The 27,138-nt window shown below is 39.7% G+C and overlaps 1 long non-coding RNA gene across 2 annotated transcripts in view; it reads right to left on the bottom strand.

Moving 5' to 3' along the window:
• Window positions 1-679: 679 nt before the first annotated feature.
• Window positions 680-27,138, bottom strand: part of LOC126284999 (uncharacterized) — a 40,478-nt gene continuing 14,019 nt past the window's right edge. The window contains exons 4-5 of one of the 2 annotated variants that reach the window (XR_007551588.1): window positions 19,979-20,035; window positions 680-933 (exon numbers count right to left, since the gene is read on the bottom strand). This is a non-coding gene — a long non-coding RNA (uncharacterized LOC126284999). The remainder of the gene's footprint in view (window positions 934-19,978; window positions 20,036-27,138) is intronic. The other variant, XR_007551589.1, reaches the window with a different exon arrangement.

Genomic DNA, 27,138 nt, shown 5'->3' with positions numbered 1-27,138 from the left:
GATGCTGCTGAAATGCTAGCCACCACCAGTCAGAGGGCATCTGTCACACTACAGCTGACAGCACAGCAACGTCACACAGAGCAGTGCTGCCTGTCTGGACACCAACCAGCCACTGGCCATCCAAGTGCAGCAATTACTCCACAATAACAGCAGACCCACCTGTATCCAGCCACAACGGAAACCCGATACGGACGAAAAGTGTGGTTCCATTAAAACCTGGTGGACATGGACAGTTCAAGTCAGTGAAAACATTTTCCTTTTCTCCCTGCTTTTTTTGCTCTTGTGGAGGTATGTTGCAGCGACTCCAGCTCACTCCACACTAACTGGTTGGTAACATTGCGAATGGCCAATGCCAGAAGACCACACTTTCCAGTGGCCTGTTGGCCCCTCTACCAACCCCGGCACAAGCATCTGAGTGTGTGGGTTGTCGCAAGTGTGCTACAGCTAGTAACCGTGTTCATACTGTTGTCTATCAGTTTGGGTTGTAGATGATCAAGAAAATAAAGTAACAGTACTTTAAAGTGAAAAGTAGAGTTAATAAATACCTACACCTTCACATTTTATTTTGATTATCACAAAAGTTAAACTTAAATTAAATTCAAGTCACAGAGTTTGCAAAGGCTTTTGGTATAAGGCAGGAAAAAATTTAGGGCAGGATGAGAGTGTAAGTAACAAATGCTGAACAATACAAAATATATTTTATTGATGATAATTTGTAAAGAAATACAGAATACTTTCTGAATTAACTTCCGTAATCTTAGAGATAATGATTTGAGATTAACTGGAAATGTTGGAAATGATAATTACATTCTGTAAAAAATCCTGTTAACAGAATATTATCTTACCATTTTTCCTTTACATGATATAGCAAAACAAACTACATTTCTCATGAAGCAGCAACATTCTTTGTCTGGTTAAAACCATCACCACATCCTGAAACAAAAAGAGCAACAATAATGAGAATAATAATGATCCTATAACCACCCTCCCCACCACAAAGACACATTTTAACTTAACCTAATTTTTTTAAGTAACCTGTCTTCATTGCAAAAATAGTCCATCAGAATCATGTTTTATTTTGGCTTCACTACTTGGTCACAATGTTAAGCCTATTACTTCCTTCTATATAGTTTCCTTCTTTGCTATCAAATGAACAACAGTTAATTCCAAAAGTTTGAGCTTGTGTTAATTGATTTGTACTGTTCTTGTCATTAGTGCAACTGATTTATTTTGGGGAGGGGGTGCACACATTCAGTTAAATACACTGTAGGTAATATTTACTATTTACAATCATTATTTGGAAGTACAGAAGTAATGTAAGACATGAAAAACCCTAACATTGCGTAACTCAAGAGTCACTTAAAATATAAAACAAAATTGCATGAACAGTTAGTATTTATACACATAGAAATTAATTAATGTAGAAATACATGTTGCAAGAAAAAGAAAAAAGAAAACGACAAGGTAAACAAATCTTCCCAATGCAACTGATGAAACAAAGAAGTGTGTTAAAGAGTTCACAAAAATATGGACACTCTACCCCCCTTTCTCTACTAATTCATTTCTCTCTCACCTATTAATTCAGCAGACAAATTTCTGGAAGAAAGGATTAACTTTTGGTTCATATTTAAAGAAATTACATTTTTGAAAGGAAAGCAGAAGTTTAAGTATATATATGAATGATTCGAATGAATAAATAAATAGAAAACCTCCACCAATTTAACCTTGGTGTGGGAGCAAACTATGGACCTGTGACACATGCACGTTTCACTCCACAGAATATATCTGAATTAGGAGGGACTAACTTTTTAGTGTGTACACAATCACACATGGATACAGTCAATGATGCACCTTGAAGATGGCTACATGGTTAATACCCAAAGTATCAGGTGTATGGCCAAATTGTGGACTATTCTCTGTTAGTGTTTGCTCTAGTAGTACGGAAACATAAAATGACTTTCTTTATTATGACAATGAAACACTGAAGAATTTTAGATGTGTGCTTTTCAAATATAAAGGATAAATGTGAAATCAGTTTATGAGTTTCAAATTAAAAAAAAATAAATAAATAAATAAATAAATAAAACACAAGAAACAGGAATATGTTTTTGACAATCGTTTCACATTATTTTCCCCAGCACAGTTCTCAATGACAATAAAAAGAATTTTGGAAGAGCCACTCTAGTCGAGCTATGTCGTTATCCTGAAGATGTGCACGGTTGGGGCGCGAACTGTCATCCACGAAGACTAATGCCTCACCAATATGCTGCCAATATGGTTGCACTATCGGTCGGAGGACGGCTTTCATGTATTTTACAGCTGTTACGGTGCCTACCTGTGGCGTACATCGACCCCACATAATGCGACCCCAAAACAGCAGGGAACTTCCACCTTGCTGCACTCCCTGGACAGTTTAAGGTGTTCAGCCTGACTGGGTTGCCAATAAACACGTCTCCAACAATTGTCTGGTTGAAAGCATATGTGATACTCATCGGTGAAGAGAACATGATGCCGATCCTGAGCAGTCCATTCAGCATGTTGTTGCCTTGTTTGCAAACATGGACCTCGCCATGGATGTCGAGAGTGAAATTGTTCATCATGCAGCCTATTGCGCACAGTTTGAGTTGTAACACGATGTCCTGTGGCTGCATGAAAAACGTTATTCAACATGGTGGTGTTGCTGTCAGAGTTCCTCCAAGCCATAATCCGTAGGTAGTGGTCATCCACTGCATAGTAGCCCTTGGACGGCCTGAGCAAGGCATGTTATTGACAGTTCCTGTCTCTCTGCATCTCCCCCATGTCTGAACAATATTGCTTTGGTTCACTCGGAAACACCTGGACACTTTCCTTGTTGAGAGCCCTGCCTGGCACAAAGTAACAACGCGGATGCAATGGAGCTGCAGTATGACCGTCTAGGCATGGTTTAACTACAGACAACATGAGCCGGGTACCTCCTTCCTGGTGGAAGGACTAACTGATTGGTTGCCTGACTCCCTCCATCTAATAAGCACTGCTCGTGCATGGTTGTTTACATCTTTGGGAAGGTTTAGTGACATCTCTGAACAGTCAAGAAGACTGTCTGTGATACAATATCCACACTCAACTTCTATCTTCAGGAGTTCTGGGAAGCGGGATGACGCAAAACTTTTTGATGTGTGTGCGTTACTTTATGCAGGCCTATTTTGTGAAGAAAAAACTTGTGAAAAAATGTTCTCTCTCATGCAAAATTTAGGAGAAAAAAAGAGACATAAATTAACAGTTTTAGTGTAAACATGAGATAAAAAGATATTCAAGCATTTCTAATAATATACCTGAACATCCTCCATCAAGTGCCTCAAGAAAGAAGCTAAAACTAATGTTTAACGATGTCTCTTTACAAAAATATGGACTATGAAGAAAATGTCACGAATACTACCATAAATTTTAAGGCCATGAATCAAAGCATTAATACAGCACCTGGTAAATGGAATGTGGTGGTGTTATTGACTGAAAACTAAAGCTTTCATAAGCTGAATGATGATAAATGTATGCTCTAATGTATAGCTACACCATTCAGTGATCTGTAAGCAAATATCAAGACTTCAAACAAATGTTGGTAAGCTCTCGAGCAATGCCCTTCTTTTAGAGATAGCTGGTACAGAAAGAACACGTGCGCACATGCACAACCACACCCATGTGAACTGATTTCCTGAGCTAGTGTTAACTTGATTTATTCACATTCAAAAAAGGAAACATTTATTTTGTGTGCATGTAACTGATTTAATGAGCTACCATGGGCTCAAATTATGCATCAGGGCATAAGGTCACTGAGCATCAACATGGCAAATATTATGGTGTGTCCTTGCTGGAAAGGATTGTATGGCAAATGGGAAGTGTCTAGACATGTTGGTCGAGTAATACTGCTGCCAGGTTCTCCAGTTAAGGCTTAGATTCCCTGTAAGGACACACTTTCCCTGCAAGAATGAGACTGTCCCTTTATCTAGGCAGGGAAGACATGGAAAATAGTGCAAAGCTTTTTTAGATCTGACAAGTGCTCTTTTAGCATTTAAGAGAGAAGGATGTGAGGCAAAGAGAATGAATTAATTTTATGCAGCCTCCTAATTATGGATACAAAAAGATTAATAAAAATAATAGTCACTCTGCACTGAACCGAGGTTCAAGGAATGAATAAATGAATGAATGAATGAAATTTTATTGTCGTTTAGCTATTACAGCAATTAAAGTCAAGTTACATATATACAAGTTATACAGCATATATAACTGTGTTAAAGATCAATATGTGACATAGGTTTTACATAAAATACAATATTTAAAATGAAATAATATGAAAACATTGCATAATAACTGATTCAGTTAAAGAAATTATTCTGCACTCTCCAAATCGGTACCACTATGATATGGTCATTGTGACTGAGCACTTTACAGATACCTGCCCAAGTGCTTGATAAAGCCAGCAACATAGCCGAAATAGGTATTGTGAATTTAAACAGATAAGCTACCAGACTCTCCATGCTGTATTACACCAAGGGCGGTTTCAGTGTTAGGAGTTCAGCCAAGTAGCCATTGTAATACAATCCCTTTATGTTGGCAACAGTGACTCAGCTCCACAGCTTGGCTCACGTCTTTCTGATAGTAATTAAACTCACTGAAGACTGATGGGTCTTCATACATGATGGTAATTGTTCTAAGATTGTGGGCATTTTGTGACTCCTTAAATAATCTGTAAGACATGCATGGTGTGACAGAACTAAGATTTTTCTGTCTCTGCTTTCATAATTGTAACTGGGGAAAGTGTTTTGTGCTTAGTGTTCCGAAGAAGCCATAATGCTTCTGCTTAGTATTATTTTAAGATGTTACTGCACTTCAAAGTAATTTGTTTCCCTTTGAAAGTTAAATTTTCTCATACTGGCTCATTGATCAAAACCTTTCTGTAACGAACGTAAGTGTTTTTCTCTCCTTTATCAAGTTATGGAGGAAGTGCATTGTATGACCATGGTTTTTGAAAATGGCAAGCAGGTAGGTCCTGCACAATCCCAGAATTATAATCAGTGAGGTGATACACAGTGCCGAGGTAGGCGGGCTTAAGTCAAGGTCCATTACCATGCAATCAGCGCATCATAAAAATTTATGTTTAGGCATCTGTCTCACTTTGCAGACCACACAGGATGAAGCAGTCGATGTAGCATTGGCCAGCAAACATTCAGTTTATTGTTTTTGTATTTTACGTTTTCAGTGAATAATTGTTTTGTCCAGTTTGCATGCAATACTAGGTGTCAGAATGAATATGTCTTAAGTGAGTAAATCGACATTCATATTACCACTGAACCAGAGATTGGTTGTTGTGTGGTCAGAAAAAACAATAGGGAGCATTTTAGATATTGTTAGGAAGAGCAGCACAAGGGAGTGTGAGGTGCCTCCAGCCTGGGCAAAGGCATGTTATTTAAAAGGAAGGCTGCTAATGAAGGTTGGAAATTGTGTTTACCTCATCAGAATGGTGACACTCTCCTTGGCAACTTACACCAAAGTGAGAGGCATTACAGGATGCGAAAATGGATCATCAATCTACAGGAGACAGTGACTTCAATGATTTATCATGTAGAGCTGTGACCGCCAAGATGCCATGCAGTCTGTCTTCTTGCAGCTCATAACTGTTTTACAAATAAAGGTCTTGCCATTCAGAATTATTTTGATTTCACACCGAAATTGAAATGTGAGTAACAATGATGACCGAACAAAATGTTGGCCATGACAACTGCTGCCTTTGCGCCACTAGTGGGATATTTTTCTATCTGCCAGGATGTCCTCTCAGCATACTCCAGGTTCAGGCAATAATTAATATGAACAACTTCAGGAATAGGAACAATTATTTGAGTGGCTCTCTTTAGGTATCAATGAAAGTGATGACTTCTCAGATACTGAGCAGCTACTAATACCTGTTTACAGAATTGATCACAACTTCAATATATTTGAGTTTTGCAGTTTGAAAGGAATGGCTACAGGGGAAGATTTATTTCACTACTTAGACCAAACATTACTATCAATGCAATTACCACTGCTAAAATTGGTAAATGTTACAATTGATGGAGGCAGAAACATGAGAATTAAAACTAAACTTACAGACAGGTTGTGATATCCTATCAACTTTCTGTTGTGGTATGCTGCAAATTTCTTGAATGGAAAGAAGTAAAGGACATTGTGATATCCACTGCACACTTCATCAGAAAAAATGTGTTGATACATCGTCAATTTCAACGGTCTGTCAGATGTAGAAGCAGATCACGGACATATCTTGTACTAGGGAATGTCAAATTAAATACCTTTCCGCCATCAATTTTCAATGTTATTGGAATTGGCAACCAGTTTTCAACCATCACCTACTGACTGTTAGATAAACAAGGGAATGTTTATCTTAACATTTGGCAGGTGATAGTTGAAGAGAGAACTGTAGCAAGGCCTGGTGTAATACAATGCTGAAACTGGTTGCCAATTAAAATAAAGTTGAAAATTGATGGCTGAAAGGTATTTAATTTGGGATTCTCTGTCGAACAGCCAAGTCCTGCAACCATTTCTAAAAAGATGGACATACAGAGACTATGTTGTATTATTGTGAATTGAAATGGGTAAGTAGAGATGCAGTACTGAAAAGATTTTTTTGATATAAAAATGCAAATGTGTCCCAGAACTCCCAGACACACTGTAGCTGACGTACCTTGGATTTAAGTAGTCAGTTAAATATGCTGAATATGAATCTGCAAGGAAAAAACAAATTAATATCCAATATACATGCACACATAAAGGCGTTTTAGATTTGAAGACTCAGGCCAATGAAGACATCTGTTAGTTTTATGGTAGCAGAAGTGCAAAATTAAAGGTGGTGTGGCCTTGAGCACCGAAGTAAAATTTAACAGTTCTACACGAATGGTATTGACCATTTTTCTGGATATAAGAGTGGTGCAAAGTAGTGTGAAGCTTTTCTGCAGCTGCCAAGCACTATAAATTAAAGGTGGAGTGCGGGAGATGATGCAAGATGCAGGTATTAAACTTTGTACAGCTACCTACACACTTTAAAGATGTAATAATCCTCACTGAATCTATGTTACAAATGAGGACACCATCTGGTTTTTGTGGAGAAGGGATTGGGACGAAGTGTCAGTGCTTGACAAAGCCAACAACATTACTGAAACAGATATTGACAATAGTAACAGAAGCTACCAGGCACTACTTCATGCTGTATTGAGCAGAGGCTGTCTTTGTGTTGGCAATTCAGCCCAGCGGCCACTGTAATACCATCCCTTGGTGTTCGTGATGGCCATGCAGCTTGCCTCACCTCTTGCATAAGTTCCCAATGAACTAGCACCTTGTGTTTACATCATGCTGATGGTAATTAATATCATTGAGGATTGCTGGGTCACAATGACATTAAATGTTCCACGATTAGGGTAATTTTGAGAGTTGTGAAATAACATTACAGACCTATGTGGCAGGATTAAGATTTTGCTCTCTGCTTGGTGACAGGAACAGTTAACTGGGGCAAGTGTTTCATGCTTTGTATTATTTTAAGAAGTCGCCAACAATCAGTCTGTTCTTGCCACCCCTCCCTATTTAGGTGACCATACGCTAATCAGATTTTTGTATTTTTCCTTTTTTGGTATGTGAAGTACAGAACTAAAATATGAACTTTCAGAAGCAGTTTGATGCAGCTCTTTCTTGAGAAAATCGACTGTACATCTCCAACTGATTACTTCACTACATGACAGACAAATTTGACACGTTGCGTGGCACTATCAGTAGTGCTCAAGACCACCAACTGCTTGATCACTGGTTAGAGTCTTGTTTCAATCATCATTTTTTTATTCAATTCAAATATTACATCATTTAAATATAAAATGCATAAATTGTATGATAATTAGCACATATCAAATTATTCTGAATGAAAATTGCATTTGAACTGAGAGGGAACACGATACTAGAGAATGCCTATATAAGGGAAAGTTAAGTGCTTGTTGTCTGTGTGTGTTTACAAACTTCACAATATGCACCTTAATATTAGTTGACAATTTTTGCCATCATCAGGTCTTATGACACTGGTGTGATGCTTACACTACTGAAATTACCTGCAAAGTGGACCACAGCTGCTTGGATACAAAAGATTTTGTTGAATTCCACAATGGTTAGTAGGGATACATTACCTTCCTACAAGGAACACTTGTGACTAGTAGCATTTCAGCATTCAATGCTGAAGCAGCAGACAACAAGCACTTAACGTCTCCTTATATAGGCATTCTCTAGTATTCTGTGGTATTGTGAGAAAGGGAGGGGGAGAGAAGCAATGCTACTACCAGAAGACTTGTTGCATTCTACATTTCAAACTTCACATGAAAAATAGATTTAAGTGTCAGGAAGTCGTTTCTGAAAGTATTCATATGGAGTGTAGCCACTTAAGGAAGTGAAACATTGACAATAAATAGTTTGGACAAGAAGAGAATAACAGTTTCGAAATATGGTGCTACAGAAGAATGCTGAAGATTAGATGGGTAGATCATATAACTAATGAGGAGGTATTGAATAGGATTGGGGAGAAGAGAAGTTTGTGGCACAACTTGACTAGAAGAAGGGATCGATTGGTAAAACGTGTTGAGGCATCAAGGAATCACCAGTTTAGTATTGGAGGGCAGCATGGAGGGTAAAAATATACTAAGCAGATTCAGAAGGATGTAGGTTGCAGTAAGTACTGGGATACGAAGAAGCTTGCACAGGATAGAGCAGCATGGAGAGCTGCATCAAACCAGTCTCAGGACTGAAGACAACAACAACATGAAAAATAAGTTTGCCACATATGTACATTTAATCCAATGAACAGAACCATGAAAATGTTTTCGATGATATAAGATGTGAACTTTTAAAAAATTGTAATTATAAATGTGTTAACAACATTTATTTGAAAATTTTATTTTTAAGTGGCACAGGTACTTGAACTGGAGGAAAAGAAAAAATACCCAAAAGAAATACTGACCAAAAAGAGACTGAAACAAGTGATACAGGGTTTGTGTCTTGAGTGCTGCTGACAGAGACATGCTTGTCAAAAGTTGTCTTTCAGTGAATTAAAGTAGTTTGGAGAACTTCAAAGTAATGTTTCTCAAAAATGTTTGCGAGCTGCTTGTACTGTTTGGGTCACTGATTTCTGAACTCAACGTACAGTGAATATAGAATCTTACAAAAATTTCATTACCATGTTGTACTCCTTTAAGTGGTACTTCAGTGTATATGCAAACTATTAAATATATTGGTCAATCCTTACACCACACCTAACCCTAACCTCTTGCTACTTGCATTGCATCCCTGCAAAAGATCCAGGAACAACTGATGTCCTATGCATTCCTAGAACACAATTTCACTCATTACAGGCGTACTGTAATGTATCAGAACTCTTGTGGTTGCAACATAAGAGTTTCCATTTAAATTTATGGTTTTATGTAACTTTTGTGACATCTTTTCCTCCATATGTACCCTACATTATCAATTAGGTGCTCACTTGAGCAATTTTAACACTGCTGCCATCTCGTTTCCAATTGTTTCACAAGATGTGGAGAGAAAGATTTTATACATTTTTTCCTAGGAGTTATGATGCTGAGAGAGAACAAAAGAGATACACAGTTATCTTTTGGAACAGATTTCAAAAATATGCGCCGAGTCTCCAGACACATTGGCATGGGCTACATTACTTGTTAACCAATCGAGTCATTTTATATTTATGTTTATCAAGGAAAGCAAGAGCCAGAGGAGGCTTTTGATTCTCCAGCTGGGGGTTGGGGACTGATTTCCCTGGCATTCGAGAAGGCGTTGCTCCCAAAGCAGATGCTTTAGGAGTAGCAGAAGAAGAAATGCCACCAACAACCAAAGTGGAAATGTAGTTGGGCGGCCCTGAAGGCCCACTGTACGAAGCAGAGATGAGGGAACTGCCATCGACAGCAAGGGTGATGCTGTTGTAGCTCCAACATACGAAGATGCCAAGCAAATGTGGTGCAGCTGGTCATAGTTCTTTTTAGCCTCCTGGTAAGTCAGCCTGTCCAGGGTCTTATACTCCATAACCTTTGTCTACTTTTGGAGAACCATGCAGTCTGGCAAGCAGGGGAGTGGTGCTCTTCACAGTTTACACCGGTAGGAGGGGCACATGCCGAGTATTCGGATACATTTGATGTCTGCAGTCTTGACATGTGGCACTGGAAGTGCACTGGGAAGACATGTACCTGAATTTCCAGCATTGGGGGATGAATGTTCAGTAAACTATCACTTTGACTATTACAGGTAATGAATCACCCTCAAAGGCAAAGATGAAGGTACCAGTATCAACCCTATTATCTTTAGGTCCCTTATGGACATGCTGGACAAAAGGGCACCTAGTTCTAAATAGGTGCATACCTCATTGATTACAACAGATTTCGATGAAAAATAATGTTCTGGACCATGCTGAGGCTTTTGAAGGGAGTGACCAAAACACAAATATCACCAAGCTTGTCACACGCAAGTAATGCTCCTGCCAGGGCTGGGGATGCTGCCTGAATCAGGACAGACTCACTGTGCATTTTGGACATCCCCAAACTTACCCTCCAGGTGTTCTAAAAAAAATGAGGCTCTGTAACAGAAAAGGAGCCTCCATCAGTTCTGCTGAACATTAAATAACCAGGCAAATATGGCGTTGTTCTTTCTGTAACCCTATGTTCCTCCCATGATGCAGCTAGGGAGATTAACAATTTTGGGGTTATACCTCTCAGCACAGAATTCCACCTTCCTGTTCTTAGTGATGCTGGGGCCATTCAGTATGCAATAACAGATGACTTGGTCCACTTCACTGTGTGTCATCTGTCCTGATGGCACCCATCCAATCAGGGGCTCTTCCCACAGGTGCCATCCGCCACAGCCGAGGCCACCTGGCACAGTAGCCATTACAGGGAGTCTTGATGCCCCAAGAAGACTGGCATCTATTCCTTGACATATGTGGGGATTTTGCAACTCAGGCATCAGCAATGTGATCGGTGCATTATTAGGGGGCTACAAACAAGTGGTGGGTACAGGACAGCCCCTTCGAAGGAGGGGGGGGGCGAGAAGGAGGGGGGCGAGAGAGAGAGAGAGAGAGAGAGAGAGAGAGAGAGAGAGAGAGAGAGAGAGAGAGAGAGAGAGAGAGAGAGAGAGAGAGAGAGAGAGGGGGGGGGGGGGGGAGGTGGTGACAGGTAGAAAGGAGGAGATGGACTACGAAAGGGAGAGGGGAAGATGGATGGACACGAAAGTGTGGCTGTGTACAGCTAATACCAACGTATATTCCAGGTCTAATTTATGATGATTACTTGTATATTAATGTACAACTTCACATTATTTTACATTTAGAAAGTTCTGTTTATGGGAACCATAAAATGAAATTTTTTTCTGAAAATTGGTACAAATAAATGAGAAAACTCAGAATTGACTGACATGAAATACTTTATGTCTAAGGGGTATCCAGAATTTATTGTCAAAAAATGGCAGACCATTGAGGACAGAAAAGAACTGCTTCATTCTATGGCCAAATTCGATGTTTTTTTACCGAATATACTTTTTGCAACAGTTAACATTATTTTTTACCAAATATGAATTTTTTTGCCAAATTCAGTGTTTTTTGTTGTTTAATTCATTTCCTTTTCCGCCAACTTTGGTGTCTTCTTCTGCCAACTTCGACATCCTCTTCTGTCACATTTGTTTTTTCCCAAAATTGGTATTATTTATTTTGCTAAATGCACTGTTATTTTTAACAAACTGGGCAATTATTGCCAAATTAGGCATTTTATTTGGCCAAATTTGGTCAATTTTTGCCAATGTGTGCTATTTTCGTGTCGCATCTACATCTATGCTCTACAAACCACCATGAGGTGCATGGCAGAGGATATGTCCCACTGTACAAGTTACCAGGGTTTCATCCTGTTCCACTCACATATGGAGCATGTGAAGAATGTCTGAATGCCTCTGTGCACACAGTAATTATTCTTATCTTATCCTCATGGTTCCTATGTGAGAAATGTACAGGGTTATAGTATATTCCTAGGGTAATCATTTAAAGCTGGTTCTTGAAACTTTGTTAACAGACTTTCTCAAGGGTAGTTTATATTTATCTTCATGGTTCTTCCAATTCAGTTCCTTCAGTACCTCTGACTCTCTCACATGAATTAAACGTGTAATTCCCCATGCTGCCCTTCTCTGATAATGTTCAGTATCATATGTTAGTCTTATTTGGTAGGTGTCCCACATACTTGAGAAATATTCTAGAATCGGTTGCACAAGTGATTTGTAAGCAATCTCGTTGGTAAACAGATTGCACTCCCAGCATTCCACCAATAAACCGAAGTCTACCACCTGCTTTAACTAAAACTGAACGTATCTGTTTGGTTTGTTGGTCAGATAGTTGATTGGTTTAAAAGAGGGGAGAAGGGACCAAACTATGGGGTCATTGATCCCTTGTCCCTAATAAAACAATGCCCCAAGTGTGAGGAGAGGACAGACGAGACATAATACAAAATGGAAAGAAAGGAAAAACCAAAAGAACGAAGAAAAGGCAACAAACTCTACAAGGAACAAAAGATGACAAGAAAACAACAGAGAGACACTAGAAGCAGAAGAGAGCAAAACAAGAAAGCAGATTACAGTGGCTGCCCGACCACGAGAATAAAAAGGAAAAACCAGCCAGCCACACTGCAACATGTTAAAACGTCCACACTAAAAACACTAGGGTGGAGGACAAAGAGGGACAAAGGACATGTGCGAAAACTGAGATTCAAATGATAAAACCCACCCTCATGACTTAAATGTAAAACTAAATCGGCCAATAAAGCGTTGTCAGATAAAATGGGTGGCAACAAGTCCGGTAACCCACAATTTCGTGGCTAGGCAGTCAAAGTGGGATAGTGCACCAAAATATGGGCCACTGCCAACCGGGCACCACACCGACACTGAGGTGGGTTTTTATGGCGCAAAAGGTAACTGTGGACCACCCAAGCATGACCACTGCAGAGCCGGCAGAGGACAACTGATTCCCTGCAAGAGCCCCACATGGAAGACTTTCACACATTCAAGGTGTCCTTCATGACTCGCAGTCCCAAAGCCGAAAAACCCTACAGCATTAAGTCAGAATGCAGGTCAGGTTCAGAGATGCCCATCTCCAGAAGGGGCTTCCGTGTAGCCTGTTTGGCCAACCTGTCGGCAAGGTCGTTGCCTGGGAATCCAACGTGTCCTGGTGTCCCCACAAACCCCACTGAATGACTGGACTGGTCCAGGGCATAGACAGACTCCTGCATGGACACCAAAAACGGATGGTGAGAGTAGCACTGGTCAATAGCTTGTAGGCTGCTCAAGGAGTCAGTACAAAGAAGAAACGATTCCTTGGGGCATGAACAGATATACTGAAGTGCACGAGATATGGCCACTGGCTCTACAGTGAATATGCTGCAGCCATCAGGCAAGGAATGCTGTTCAATATGACATATGTGGACAAAGGCGAAGCCAACATTACCATCAGACACTGAGCCGTTGGAGAAAACCAGAGCCTCAGAACACTTCAAGAATCGAGAGGAAGTAACTGCGGAGAGCCACAGGGTTAAGGGAGTCCTTAGGGCCAGACGAAAGGTCCAGGTGAAGCTTCAGCCTACAGCTACACCACGGAGGTGTACATAAATGGACCTTGAGGAGAGGTGGTGAAGCGATGGACTCCAGTTCAGGCAGAAGCGATTGCACACGAACCGCAATCATTAGCCCTGACCTGGGCTGCCTATGCTGGAGGTGAACCACCATGGCTGGGAATAGAAGATGGTAATTAGGATGCTCAGGAGAGCTATGAATGTGTCCAACATAACTGGAGAGCAGCTGTGCACGGCTGATCTTCAATGGAGTGACTCCAGCTTCCACCAGTATGCTTGACACCGGACTTTTCACAAAAGCTCCTGTTGCTAGTCTAGCTCCGCAATGGTGCAACGGGTCGAGCAAACACAATGCTGAGGACAATGCCAAACCATAAATCACACTCCCACAGTCAAGGGGGGATTGAACAAGGGCTCTGTAGAGCTGCAGCAGAGTAGAGCGATCTGCACCCCCTTTTGTGTTACTCAGGCAGTGGAGGGCATTAAGTTTTCATGCCAACACTTACGTTTAAGCTGATGATGATGAAACCAAGTCAAACGGGCATCGAAAACCAGACCTAAGAACTGATATGTCTCCACTACTGTGAGTCGATCGTCATTAAGGTAAAATGCTGGTTCTGGATGAACGGTACGATGCCAACATAAATGCGCGACACACATCTTCATGGCAGAAAACAAAGCTATGGGCTAGAGCCCATGACTGGACCTTGCGGATGGCTCCTTGTAGACGACAATCAGTTACATCAGAACTGGAGCAGCAGTACGAAACGCAGAAGTCATTTGCATAAAGAGAAGGTGAGCTGCAGAAACAATTGTTGTAGTCACCTGCTCAACCATCAAATTGATGTTACCGTGTGGGGAGATTCAGTGGTGACAGCAGTGGTGAAAGTTCCCCAGTCTGCCTTGTTAAAAACCCATCCGGGCAGGTGTCCGTGTGCCTGATGGTGAGGCAGTGACAGGAAGATGGGGAAATGGTCACTACCACACAGGTCGTCATGTGCTCTCCAGGGGATATATGGGGGAAGTCCTGGGATGACAATTGATATATAAATGGCTGAGTAACTACCATGAGCCACACTGAGATGTGTGGCAGCCCCAGTATTTAAAAGGCACAGGTCAAATTGCGACAGTAAAGTTTCGACATCTCTGCCTCCGCCAGTCAGCATGGTACCACCCCACATGGGGTTATAGGCATTAAAATCTCCCAGAAGTAGGAAATGTTTAGGGTGTTGATCAATCATTGCAGCTAATACCATTTAGGGGTACTGCACCAGCTGGAGGAAGATATACACTACATACAGTTATTTCCTACGTCGTTCTTATTCTGACAGCCACAGCTTCAATGGAAGTTTGAATGGGCACAGTGCCACTACAGACTGAGTTTAGGACATAATACAAACTCTACCTGACACTTGATTATAGTAGCTACAGTTCCCGTAATATCCCTTATAGCCACGGAGGGCAGGGGTGTGCATGGATGGGAAGCAGGTTTCCTGGAGGGAAATGCAGATAGCAGGTGTAAAGCTTAACAGTTGCCGTACCTCACCCAGGCAGTTGGAAAAACCACCACAATTCCACTGGAGGATGATATCAGACTGAGAAGCCATGGAACATTCAAAGAGGCAGTTTACACCTCAATGTCACCTGCTGCCACCGATGTATTGCCTGAGCAATCTATATCCATAGTGTGAGTGTCTGGCAAGACCTAGGTCCTCAGCAGGCGCCAGAATCTCCATGGGCAGGGAGTGACCCAAGAGACCCCTTCCTAGTGAGAGAAGCTGAAGAAGACTCGCACTTCTCTGGACTTAGAAGTGGGGACAGACATCTCCGATGGCTGGGGGGGGGGGGGGGAGACACATTGCTCCTGAAGCAGGTGGTGCGGGAGCAACAGGGAGGGAAATGCACCCACCATCAAGGGGGCAGGTGTAGTCTTCCAGCTCTGAGAGGTGGCTGGAGTTGGCAGAGCTGATGGTGCTAGAACTGTTAAAGTGGCAGTGTAAGATCATGTCATATGTACAGGATGCAGGCGTTCAAATTTTCTTTTAGCCTCATTGTAGGTCAGTCAGTCCAGGGTCTTATGCGCCATGATTTTCCTTTCTTTCTGGAGAATCCTGCAGTCTGACAAGCAAGGGAAATGGTGCTCTCCGCAGTTGACACAGATGGGAGGAGGGGAACATGGAGTAGTGGGATGATGTGATGGGCATCCACAATCTTGATGTATGATGCTGGAAGTACAGCGGGAAGACATATGGTCGAACTTCCGCATCTGGAGAGGGATATAGGGCTTTACATCACAGAGGTAGACCATCACCTTCTTGGACAATGTATTACCCTTGAAGGCGAAGATGAAGGCAGTGGTGGCAACCTAATTATCCCTCGTACCTCGATGGACACGCCAGACGAAATGTTCACCTCGCCGCTCTAAACTGGTGTGCAGCTCATCGTCAGACTGCAAAAGAAGGTTCCTGTGAAATATGTTACCCTGGACCATATCGAAGCTCTTATGGGGCATGATGGTTACAGAAATATCCCCCAGCTTGTCCCAAGCGAGTAACCTCCATGACTGGGCAGAGGACGCTATTTTATTCAAGACTGACACAGATCTCATATTAAGGCCACCTGGCAAGATGGCCATTGCCGGGAGTCCTGATGCCCCAGGGGGATGGGCATCTATCCTTTGGCATAGTGGGGAGTTAAGGGCTCAGGCATCAGCGGAATGATCACTGTGGTCAGGGGGCTATAACCGACAGGGTACATGGCAGCCCCACCACAATGGACAGGCTACCGTGCTGGATATCAGGTGCAAAGACGTCTACAGTCATTGTCAATGCAGAAAGCGACACTGCATAGTGCATGGTAGAAAACGCACCCAGGAAGGTGTCCTCACCCAAGAGATGGGTTGGACTGAAATGTAACGACAGGAAAGTGGGCTCAAGATCTCAATGTATGATGGACATGATGCACCATGTAAGGAGCCCCTCCCCAACTGGTTCGCTCTTTGGGAAAATTTTGAAAAATGGTGGTCAAACCATACAGCGGGCCATCACATAAAGACCAAAAGGTGTAAGACTCCTTTTAGTCACATCTTACAGCAGGCAGGGATACCTCAGGCCTATTATAACCCCCAGACCCGCAGGGAGAATATTTGGTTTGTATGGCGCTCAAATCGGTGGTCATCAGCACTCGTACAAAGTCCCAATTTCTACACAGTCCAAGTTCTTTTGCACAATCCAATCTAGCCACTGTCATGAATGATGATGAGGACAACACAAACACCCAGTCCCAATTGAACCTATGTGATCATCCCATTTCATATCCTTACGAAGTGTTACACCCAGGTATTTGTACGAGTTGGCTGATTCCACACAACTCATTGATATTATAGTCATAGGATACTACATTTAATCATTTCTTTAAGTGCAAAATTTTACATTTCTGAACATTTAGAGCAAGTTTCCAATTTCTGCACCTCATTGAAATCTTATCAAGATCCGACTGTATATCAAAGCAGCTTCTTTCAGATAGCATTTTATTATACATAACTGCATCATTTGCAAAAAAGCCTGATTTTACTATTAATATTGTCTGCAAGATTATTAATATACAACATGAACCACAAGGGTCAACACACTTCCCTGGGGCATATCTGAAGTTACTTCTACATCTGACGATGACTCTCCAATACAAGGCAACATGCTGCATCCTCCCTACCCAAAAGTCCTCAAACCAGTAACAAATTTCAGTTGATACCTAATATGGTTGAACTTTTGACAATAAGTCTAGGTGCGGTACTGTGTCAAATGATTTTTGGAAATTTAGAAATTCTGCATCTATCTGGTTCACTTGATCCAAAGCTTTCAGTACGTCATGTGATTGAAGTGCGAGTTGGGTTTCAGAAGATCAATGTTTTCTAAACCAATGCTGGTTGGCATCGAGGTCATTCTGTTGACGATACCTCATTATGTTTGAGTTCAGAATATGTTTAAAGATTCTACAACAAGTCGATGTCTTGGATATTGGACGGTAGTTTTGAGGATTGCTTCTACATCAAATTTCATTACATAGAAAATAAACGGTCATTTTAAAATTATATGCAAGAAACAGCCTTGAGTTATCAAAACAGATTTAACCACCATTTATCAATATTAGTAAACTACAGTTCACAGATCAATACACTGATTTTGAGTAATTTTAGTAAACACTTAATTGTGCGTTAATTTTCATGTCACCTTCACTGTGAAATTTTCCTGTTGCTACTGATAATATATCATGAAAGTTAAGTGCATGAGAGACTTGCAATGTAGTTATTTTATGTTACAGATGGCACTTTCTGAATGCCTGCCAAGACACTGATTGTAGCAGATGAAAATGGCTGCATTGATACTTTCTCCCACCAACTATGAGGTTAAATCTGTGATAAAGTTTTCAAATCCTCGAAACCCAGTGCTTGTCAAAGTTCATTATAAAGTATATTTACAGTAAGGTCTGGACACCACAAGCAAACATGCTGTATTTTTGATGTGAGAACATGTTGCAGACTTGTCTCTATGTCAAACCAAAAAGCAGTAGGCATCGACCTCTCATCAGCCTTGTAAAGTGGGTGGACCAGCACACTGTGGAGAAAATCTGTTTTATGATTATTGAATTTTGGTGCCGTTTCACACAGATGTCATAATTCTGGAAACTGCGATGGACTAGTCACATAAAGAAGTGCAGGATACTGATGGTATGTATCATGGTGATTCACCAGAATACTCAAAAACTTACAGCTTGCTCTATGCACACCACATTTTTTGTGGACATTATGCAGGAAGGTGTTTCACCATTCATCTTATAGCATTCACAAAAAAATACATCTTTCCTTCCTAATACAGAAATTCATTCCCTGCCAACATTTTTAGTGATGAAAAGCTGTTGACAACTGTCACCCATTGGTTCCAATTCCTGTTTCGACATAGTTTAAGGTTGCTGACCTTAAAGAGTGACTCTTACTATGTCTTTACATTTATTGAACTGCTGAATAAATAAATGCTGCTAATAAATTAAACCTGCCAACTGTTGATGTTTAAACTGAAGCTACTGAACATTTATTTTCACTCAGACATATATATTGATCATGTTGCAGTTTACAATGTTCATTAGCCAACATCTGGGTGAGTTATGATTGTAACTCATTGAAGCTGGGTATCTAGCTGGAATGTGGATATGCAACTGTAATACAAAACCAATGACATTGCATCTCCTATCTCTCCTTATAATGTTCATTAGTTTCCAGAATTTAAGATCAGTGCACTATAAAGTATCCACTGAATTCAACTTAAATGAGACAATTTACAATAATTCTTCCAATTTACATCACACAATTAATGGCATCTAATTGAGCATAAATGTGCCTTGGTACTGGTCGACTAGAGAATCATTACACATTACATGTCCAACTTCTACTAACCAGCATAAAATGAACTTTTGCTATAGCTTGGCACTGGCAAGATATGGCATCATCCATGGTACCTATTTCACAGCTCATATAGGGGAATTTTTCCACAAAATGTTTAGATATAACACTGTTACAAATTTAATTGTAAAATATAACAATGGAATTGGAAGCGATACATTTACATTTAACTATTATGTTATTTTGATTAGCAAACAGCCACATAAGCCTATTCTTTAAATAATTTTAATACTGGATTCTATCTTCATAAGCAGAATTTGAGCTCTGCATTTTCTCTTCCACATTTCTTACTACTACCCTCCAACAATATTCTAGAAATCAAATCTCATATTTTAAGATATTTTGTAAACTGACCAGTTTTCTCAGTAGTGTTACATATTTTAAATGGAGAAAAATTAGGGCAGCTAAACGGTAACACTGAATTTTTGAAAGGTCTGCATTACAAAATTTGTGTTTTATTGGACAAAGACAGATTAGGTGAGAAAAAGGGAAAACATGTATTTATGTTAGGTGTTATATCAGAACAAGGAGTTATTCTAATTTGTTAGATTTCAGTAGAAATTGGATGTTCACTCAAAAGAATTAAGCGACTATCAGTCCTGTTGAGAAGTATGTTCATAAATACCACTACTGTATTTGATATATTAAATTTATCTTGATAACCATGTCTCCTTTTTGTTTATTTTCCAACAGAAACTTACTTTTCAAATAACCCAAGCACATGCACATGGCTCTCCCAAAAGGTAAAACATTTATTTCCAATGAATACTATAGTCACATATTGTATTTACCACTTCGAATGTGGGCACATAAATGTTTCTTGACTAGACAATTTCCATCTCAAATGCCATTTAAATGTATTTACCATCTTATAGCAGCCGTCGACGAGTCACAGTTCAAAGTTGCACTCTTTTGGTAGATTCTGCAAAAATTAATAATAAATACCGTCAGTTGTTAAGAGGTAACACATATCTCTCTTTCTTTCAATCATGCAATGCAGTACAACAACAACAACAACAACTACCTTTTGACGTATCTTTATTAAATGTACAGAAAACAGCAAATGATGAAGATTAATAAACATCGTTATATCCTATGCAGATTGGTGTTGTTCTCAAGAACTTTAGTGAGAATTCACTAATAACAAATAGCGAGTTGTAATGAAATTACAAGTTTTTGTTAATTCCACAATGTTTGTTATATCATGAACCTGAAATTATAGTTTTTAGACTGAAATGTTCATGTTTGAGGAGCATCGTTTTTCATGCCTTTACTGCTTCTACCATGCAAATAAAATAGTAATTATGTCCATGAAAAGGTGCTACTCAATATAAAATCTGCATGAGAGAATCAGCCATACAACTCAACATGACATTTCAAAACACAAACACTTACTTGGTATCTACATGAAGACACCAATTTATACATGGTATGTCAATTATAACAGCTGAAAAAAGTTACTGTCTCTTGATAATGCTGAGGAAGCAGCAAGTAAAGTCTAGTAGATTACTCTAACATCTGAAATTTTGTTTCCATGTATCACCCTAGGATAGCCCTCTTCTATATCATGAAAGACAGTCTCCTCGTGAAATAATTCTCTGCAGATTTCACAAATCGAGATACTCGGCTCTGGGAATTGTACTAAAAAGACACGCAGTCACCACTGAGTTTTGCCACAAAACTTTGGAGGCCCTGCAGAATGACAGTGTCATTTATTCTGAAGCACGCTAAAAACATTTATTTTATTCTCACTTGTTTTTTTGCGAGTGTGTTAAACAATTGGTCAGGTGATCAGAAACTTTCACAGAAGCACAATGAACTCCTGCAAGTGCATTGAAGACACTATACTGAACAAAGTTTTTTTAAAAACTGTACTTATATTCCAAAATCATATAGCTTTAATATGAAAGTTGTGTGAATATAAATGCACTATTGAGGAGCAGTCAAATGTTGACTGATTTGGCAACAGGGCAGTGATGGATAAGAAGTGTAAACTCAACGCAAAATCATTAGTTTTTTAAAACTGAGAAACTTACATACTTTGCAAACTGTTGGAACTCATGTCATTAACATGTGTGATTTTCTTGCTTCAAAGTCAATGTAATGCTAGTGATATCCATACCCAGTCACTAAAGGACTTAGAACTTCATGATATGAAAGTTACAGCAAAAATGACTTTCACTTCAAATAATACACATTAATAAACTAAAAATTTGATATCATTTACAAGAGGAAGAAAATTACCAAGAGGGAAAAGAACTGTACAGGTAGATGCAACTTATCCTGAGAAGCGTATGGTAATATTAATGTGTAGAATCTTTACTTATTTTCTAAAATACGACAGTAACTAACACTATTTGGAACTATTTTTAAGGGCTTGGTCTGCTTATCATTCAGATTTGGCATCAGCATGTGCTCCAGATCTTATCAGAAAGGAGAATCATGAGGAATGTGTAGAAAGTACAAATAAGCAAAAGTATTGAGAAAACAAAATTACAGAACGACAGAAGCTGGCCAGTATTTAGTACCTTCTGGTTGAGAAATCCCAGATACTGCCAATACACATACATTAAAGTAAAAAAAATCATACCTTAAATTTTGGAACCATTAATTCCTCCTTATCAATGAGTCATAGCTTAGCAGCAGAAAACAGTGGATAACATTAACAAACGATACGACGAGAGTAAGACCAAATTTGGAATGGAGAAACACTAAATATAATGTTCTAGAAGGTTTGATTAAGAACCCAAACATGTCCATAATAGACAAAACCAGGAGAATAATGGAACAGGATTATAACTGTTTCACAGCAAATAATTTAACCCTTAACCATACAGAGACTCATATTACGCAATTTGAAACAAATTAAAATTACTTGCATGCACCAAGAGTAGAGATCATAGAGGACCCACTGGATAAGTCTGAGTGTGAGGATTCTAAGCATCCAGACGGATAATAAACTGAGGTGGCATGAATATGTGGACAAGTTACTGTATTTACTCCAATCTAAGCCGCACTTTTTTCCGTTTTTGTAATCCAAAAAACTGTGTGCGGCTTAGAATCGAGTGCAAAGTAAGCGGAAGTTATGAAAAATGTTGGTAGGTGCCGCCACAACTAACTTCTGCCGTCTAATATATGTAGCACTACACAGGCATGCTTTGAGGGCACAAAGATAAATACTGGCGCCAAAACCTATGCGTCAGTAAATAAATTAAAAGAAAAGGTAGAAGAATGTAAACATTATGCCATGTGTTCTTTCGTGTTTGCTGATATCTCATTTAAATCCTGTTCCCTAATAAACTACAAAACTAGAGTGAGACAACAGCAAACACAGAAGAATATACATATAATGTCATGTTTATATTCGTATTATTCTTATGCTGAATAGTGATACAGCCAGAAATGAAGCACGAATCTAAGATGACTAATTTATGTGCAGAATGTAATGTACCAAAGAAGCGTCTGCAAAGATTTTCAAACGGAGAAAATTTTTCGCTAAACTCTCGTTCAGAACAAATTCTATCATATGCAGTCTATTATTTGGTTCTTGTAGATCATTATCAAAGAAAGCAGCAGTGTAGGTAACAACAGAAAGCAGTCTCTTGCTGTTGTTTCGGTTATGAGATAATTCCTCTATTTTTTTTATTGGAAAAAATGGGACATGCGAATGGGGGCGGGGGGGGGGGGGGTGTTTACAAAGTGGTCTGGATGGACATAAAACATGGTAACTATGGCTTCTTTAAATAGGTGGTCTGAAAAAGTATAGTGGCCTTTTCTACATCTCCAGGTTCAATGGTGTTGCTACAAGTGGGTAGCTATTGCCTTGCCACAATGACCTATGCAGAATTTGCCACAACTAAAAGGGATTCTGTATATTCTGCTCTTTTCCAAACCTGATGTGCTGATTTTACAATTAGGCAAAAAGTGTTCAACCGTGTTGTGTGCATAAAACGATGTATGAATGAATGCCCTTGTGGCTATATCCATTAATTTTAACAATTTTTTTCAATTACATCCAATGTGGCTTCTATTGTTAAATGGACCAGCAGCTTCTGGGATAGCTTAATAAACAAAGGAGTAGAGATCAAAATATTGGACAAAACCCTCAATAATGATGCTGCATTGCAAGTGAGTATGGCCCGGGATCCCATGATTGGGGAATTAAAGTGGGCACAGCAGTTATGCCACCAAACCATTACCATATATGGTGCACGACAGAGTACCAGTGATGTCACTGGTGACAGTGCTACTATATAAGAACGACAGTGGCATTCACACAACAGTCAACCACTTGACAATGGCAGAGGAGATCTCTGCTGAGAGCTTGTGGATAGTTAACCACTTGATGTGGCTTGAAACCCAAAAGTATTTTATTAACATAAATCAATGTATCACAGTTCCTGAGTGAGCTTTCTGGCAAGAATCAGAGAGACTTTTCTTATTAAATATGTCATCATGCAACAGTTACTAAGGTCTTGAGGTGGTGGGTTGAGTACAGTGTAAAGAAGAATGATCTGTTCTCTTTTTTTATGGACTGTGAACTCCACTGAGGTAGGAATGCAATCAACGCTTGATGCTATTTGTCTGATTGCATTTGATTCCATTCTGAAATAGTCATTAATGGGGGTAAATAACAGGTGATGTATCCATCAATAAAAGGCAACATGTTTATGAGTCACTGGTTGTTGAAAACTGGCAGGTAGTAAAAGGTCAGTAGCCCCTTTTTTGAGCTAGTTCATGTCTCCCCACCCCACCCACACCCACAAAGTACAGTTACAATGTGCAAGCTGATTACATTTTTATTCGGTTGGCACAATGTAGCCACATAGGTGGTTTTTTTTTTTTTTGGTGTGTGTGTGTGTGTGTGTGTGTGTGTGTGTGTGTGTGTGTGTTTTACTTAGCTCAAATTATTTTTACATTCTGCCAGGACTTCCCATTACCATTTTTATTAACAATAAGTTTGTTTTATTAATCTCACCTAACTAAACACTAAGTGATCCTTGTTGTACTGATTGACCAGGATCGATCAAGTTATTTGCTATTAAACTTTCTGGATGCTGAAGACTCAGTGGTATACTGGGCCTTGAACCTGTAACCTTGTCCGTCACAGATAGTGCTCTCTTATCCAGACAATTCACAACCCATCCTCACAGCTTCTGTTAATCTGTACACAAGGCTGGATGCAGTTTTCCCTATTCTTCCAAGAATGCTAGTCACCTGTCTGCAAAATCTGGGAGGTAGGAGAGAGGCAATGGCAGAACTGAATCTGTATGGATGACCTTAATGTTATGTCTGCACACCTTATTCAGTAACAGCATTGCCTGAAAAAGTCAAGGTTTCAAATTTGAGTCCAGGTCTGGGACACAGTTTTAATCTACAGGAAGTTTAAAAGCAACATGCTGTCTAGCATGAGGTGAACGATTCAATCAAGCAATTTACTATGTTTGTAATACCCTTTCAGAAACCGAATGTAAATTGTCAATGGCAGTTTAAAATTTCTGGGAGAAATGAGCCAAAGTTTGATAATTCTCTAATAAAAATTAACATTTTAGAGCCATCATAATTTTTACTCCAGATGTTCCTACAAAATCTTAACTGCTTCTCCTATCAACTGATAAAGCATTAGACGTTTCATACTGGGACAACCACAATGTTATAATTACTAGCTTCTGTACTCCCATTTTCACTAAAGTGATGCATCAATCCTGTTTGGCACAAAAGTGATTCCTGCTTGGAAAGCAATAAATGAAAGTAAATTATTCTTCCACAGTAGCAAACACTGTTCTGAACTTTCAGAGCAGGTGGAACCAACTTTTTTGGGGGGGAGGGGGGTGGGGGCAGGGGGTGGCATGATCAACAGCTTTCCCTGCATACTTTGAAGTTTCTGTTCTGATATTACACTATAACCAACCTGTGTGCCTTTCATAAAAACACGAAATTGGTTGAATTCTTTTCAAAACAATTCACTCATTGCTAAGTAATTAATTTTCTTTTGGTAACAAATGCTATGGCTCTTTTCTGCAAAGAATTCTCATAGTTAAATCTTTCTGTAAATTTCATGGTAATCTCTCTTCTAATGTGATTATGGAATCAGCTATTTCACCCACTTGTACTCAATGATCTCACAGTTCCATACTGTCCACTTTCTTTATGTTTTATCTGTAGTTGCATGTTTAGGATGTCTATTGTGCAGAAGTACATTCTTCACAAATATTAAACCACTTTGGATGAAATTCCATTGCCCATAAACCAACCCCAAAAATGTAATTTTGTGACAGCATGATGCCATTTAAGTTCGTCCAGTTGATTGCAACATGCAATTCCTTAAATAAATGAACAAACATATTTTATATCAAGTCAATAACCAAGTTAGTTTTCCTGCACACACGTATCAGCAGCAAAGTAACAAAAGTTCTTTGATACCAATGATACATCTGTACCATGTGAATAATATTTTACTTGACCTAACTGAGAATATTCTAACTTTGCTACCACAGTAAGAAACAAACTGTCCACTCTTTACGGGAAAAAAGAAAGAAGGTTAGAGATTAATTTCCTATTGGCATTGGTGGCATTAGAGATGGAACACAAGCTTTGATTAAGGAAGAAAACCATCTGTCCCCTTTCCAACGAACCATCACAGTATTTCCCTTACATGATTTAGAAGTATCACAAAAACCTAAATCAGGATGGCAAGATGGGGATTTTAACTGTTATCCTTCTGAATGTAAGGCCAGTGTGTCAGTGCCAACCACTGCAGTACCTTGTTTCACACACTATATAGATGTAGAATAAAAAATACCAGGTGGCTATACTTAGAATAATATACCATGATAAGAATTATCACCACCGTGTTGTTAATGTAACAAATTAGTTGTCATGCATTGTTCATTTACTTGGAGCACTATATGGCTATACTGAAATCCTCTATTCTCCTTAAAGCTACTTGCAAATCGTGCAGCGCTCATGGTGTTGACGTCCTCTGAATAACGCTTGTACACCGTAAGTAGGAAGGACCATGCTCTTGTCCACAAAGGTACTTTGGTATTGGGAAAAATGAGGGAATTGTTGGAACATCCACCGTGTTTCATCAAATCTGTCATTCACTGATCTCCCCTTTTTTACATACATAATTTTATTAACAGAAAGCGAACTTTCTCCCACCCATAATTTCTACAGCATAGGCAGAACCTTAAACTGAACATAGCTGGAGCAGCAGCAATGTTGTGATTTCCAGATCAGCGTGGAATGTCAGTAACCAGGAAGGTCTGTAAAGTGACAAATTGCTTTGATAACGAAAGGGAAATTTTTTCTAGAGTAAGTGCATTTCACCACAATGAAAAAAGAGAAGTTGGAAAGTAAGCCTCAGATTAGAATTAATGCAGTTTTGTCACAGAGCAAGAGAGGCATAAAAATTGCAAGTTACCAGATGTCACATGAGGGTATTAGGATTTTGTTATGGGTATAAAGCAGTCCCCTCCATGAAACACAGACCTTGCCATTGGTGGGGAGGCTTGCATGCCTCAGCTGTGGTGGTGATTGGTTTGCAGGGCACTCAAATGCGCGGTCATCAGTGCCCGTACAAAGTTCCAATTTTTTCACACAATCCAATCTAACCACTATCACGAATCATGATAATGATGATGTAACAATGAGGACAACATGAACACCCACTGCCCGGGTGCATGTCTCAGAGATACAGGTAGCCATACCATATGCCATAGGTGCTACCACAACAGAGGGGCATCTGTTGAGATGCCAGACAGGTAAGTTGTTCCCGAAGATGGGCAGCAGTCTTTTCAGTAGTTGCAGGGGCAACAGTAAGAATGAATGATTGATTGATTGATTGATTGATCTGGCCTTTTAACAGCGACTAAATGAAATGCTGGTACTGCGAACGGCTCAAAGCAAGGGGACGCTACAGCCGTAATTTTTTCCTCGAGGGCACGTAACTCTACTGTATGCATAAATGATGGCATCCTCTTGAGCAGAATATTCTGGAGGTAAAATAGTCCTCTATTCGGA

This window comes from Schistocerca gregaria, chromosome 8 (assembly GCF_023897955.1).
Source record: "Schistocerca gregaria isolate iqSchGreg1 chromosome 8, iqSchGreg1.2, whole genome shotgun sequence".
Lineage (NCBI taxonomy): Eukaryota > Metazoa > Arthropoda > Insecta > Orthoptera > Acrididae > Schistocerca > Schistocerca gregaria.
This window is presented reverse-complemented; position numbering and strand designations above follow the sequence as displayed.